Below are 3,244 nucleotides of genomic sequence, written 5' to 3'. Positions count from 1 at the left end.
GTAACACTGGGCCAGGCACTGTCGCAGAGAAATGGTATTTAAAAGTTATTTCTGTTCTCAGTTCTTCACTGATCAATGTAACCTGTCCTTGAAACACACACAAGCACACAGAATTCCCCAACCACCCAATAAATTCAGGACTTTTTTCACTTCCCCACCCTGCTGAAGTGTGGGAGTAGTTCAATAAAGGAAGCTTGAGAGAAAGTACTGCTTAAGGGTACTGTATGATCTGGAAGTTGCAGCATCATCTAAGGAGGTAGAGATGTGGGTTTGCAGCCTTTCTGGGGCAAATGATACTCCACCCAGTTCTGCAAGCTAAGGGTTTGTTTGGACTAAAGGATAATTGTTTGCGTTCTCTGCTTTTTTTAAGAACGGGAATGCCTGTGTATTCTTATTGAGTTTGCTTGCTATTCTTAGTTAGCTTCTGCAGATATCTGAAGGGCGTATAAATAGGCAAGAGTCATTCTGTTCACCTGGTCTCGAAGTCAGATGCCTGCAGTGTATCATGAGCCCAAGTCAGAGACTGTAGAATAGATATCTCCAGAGCCCATTTGCTTCTGTGTCTTTCAACAGAGATAGAGAACCACTCAGCTTTTAGATTCAGATTTGTCTTACAAGGATGCAAACCAATACTTTGTCATGTTGAGCCTGACAACATTGTTATAGCATTTACATTCCTGACACAGTCTTGCATTGTCTCAGGAACAAGGTAAACTGTCTGCACAAAATCCCTTATTTTGCAACTACTTTGCCAATGGTGATTTAGATGAGCTCTAGCTTTGAATCACAGCTTGCTCGTGTATCCCTCTACCACACTGCAGTTGTATGTCTTTACTGTTAATGCCTGCACAGCTACATAAATCTGCAGCACATGTGGATGAGGATCTTATGGTTCTTCAGAAACTCTCCTGTGGGATCCTCAAGAGTGTTGCGGTGTTTACATGTCTGCAGGACTTGGCAGCTATTAATCAGGATTTTCAGGCTCTCCACTTGGGATTGAGAGATCTCAGTTCTGTTATCTAACCTTTAGCAAGTCCTTTTTGGGTTTCTGGCTCTGTGTAATACTGAATCTGAGTAAATGTCACTAACTCATAGAATAATAGAATTTTTTTATAACAGAGTTGAAAGGGAATGGGAAAGATCAAACCAGGACCAAGTCTAAATCCACCATTCCAAACATTTGTCATATGTGATTTTAAAGTGCATCTGTTGCTGAAATTTTACATTTCTATGTAGTCCTATTTCAGTGCTTGGCTGTTCTCACCAGAAGAAAATGTTCATTATGATAAACCTAAATCCTTAATGCAACTAGAGACCATACTAGATGAATTATACAATCCATATACTTTTTCAAGCTGAGAATTAGTTTCCCAGAATAAGCTTTGTTCCTTTATAAAAAGACAATTACTTTAACTTTTGTGTGTTTCTTTCATACAGGGCTTTCTGATGTGAACCAGATTATTTCTTCCAGAAAGTTGCTTTAAAAATGTATGTATTTTCTACTACATCATTTTGTTACTGACATGTTCTCAATAAAAAATACTGTTTTAAGCCAGTCTATTCTCATCATGTCCAGTGTGGGTTTGCATAAGGGAAATACCAATCCTTGTCCTAAAATAGAGACAAATGCCTAGCAGGGGGTTCAAGAATGTTTTGTTATACTTCTGAAAGCCTGATTTAATATTTCTATTTCTTTAAGGATTACCTGTGATCTCATAGCTGTCATAAGGAATCAAAACTAAGGTCTAATTTACTCATTGTGCCATCTTTTACTGTAACAGATGAAAAACATGTTCTTCCTATATCATTGATGGCATTACACTTACGTATGATTTTCACTCCCATCCTCTACCTTACAAGTTGATGGAACCTAGTTCTGTAATTTCTCTTTATGAAAACTGCTTAAGTTTGGACAGACACTTCTAGATATTTCCCAGGTAGTTCAAGAACTGTAATCATGTAAAAGATTCCCATGTCTTGTTTCTGAAGGAAGCCAATAGCAAATAATTGCAAGTAGAATATACAAAATAGGAAAAACAAAGATTTTTTCATCTGTGTCCTTCCAGATTCCAGAAATAAGACTAAAGCAGTACCTGGCCTGCCCTAATTAGTTTTCTTAAGCCCTGTACAATTTGTGTTTATTCTTTTAACTACCACAGCTTTTCAAATTAGTTCCACAGTATATTTTTTGCAAAACCAGTTTCTATTGTCTGGCACTATCCTTATATATATCCTAACCAATAAACATACAGTCTGTGTGAACCCTTCTCAATAACATTTTTAATTTCTGAGTCCTTTATTATATCTCCTTTCAATCATCTGCTTCCAAGCTGAAGTGCCTTAGTTCTTGTATTACAACAATTACTAATTAGAAGACCTCATTAGGAGAATGCATAGACAGATAATTTCACCTTCAGCATGTATCTTACTTATCTTGTAATGTCCTTTTTGTAGTGTCACAGTTTGTTGAAGCAAATTCATACTTACTTCTAGTTCTGTCTTAATGTATTTTTTTAATTTATTTTAGTTAGAAATCAAAGTAAATAAGAGAATAAATAACTTCTGCTTTTGCTAATCTGCTCTGCTAACAAAAAGTTTGTAAATGAAAGTATTTGGCAATATTGCTAGGGTTTTTGCCGTCTTAAAAAATGTTACTTCAGTAACTGATTGAAAGCTTTAAATGTGAAAATTGCTCTTGTAGCAAAATGGTAATATACATATTTTGGTTGGTATTTCCATTAGCAGCTGAACTAAGAATAGTGATTTACTTGAATAAAGCATGGCATGGCTTGGCAAATCAAGTTTCAAGAAAGACATCAGGTTTTGGTCATTTGAAAACCATCCATTTGCCTTTTATTTGCAACATTTTTAATGTTAGAACCATAAATAAAATTTGCCTATTAGCTCTAAGTACATTTAAAAATAAATAAACTCAATTTCCCACAAAGTCAAGAAAATTTGAAAGTGGCTATCTTGTGTACTCAATCTTAAGGAGAACTGATTTAGTATGAGTTTGTTTTAAAAGTCTATGCTTGACTTCCTTTGAAAAAGCTCATGGCAGTGCATGGTTAAGCCAATGTGTCAATATCCAGTCAAGTGTACATTGGTCAGTATGTGTGAATATATGCAAGGGAAATAAAATTTCAAGCAGAAGCACCAGTGGATTCATAAATCATTCTAATTCTGAGCATAGGAGGACACATTAATTGAAGTTAAGAGTACCAATGTCCCTGACTCCAACAGT

The sequence above is a fragment of the Lathamus discolor genome, chromosome 1 (genome assembly GCF_037157495.1).
Source record: "Lathamus discolor isolate bLatDis1 chromosome 1, bLatDis1.hap1, whole genome shotgun sequence".
Classification (NCBI taxonomy): Eukaryota; Metazoa; Chordata; class Aves; order Psittaciformes; family Psittacidae; genus Lathamus; species Lathamus discolor.
This window is presented reverse-complemented; position numbering follows the sequence as displayed.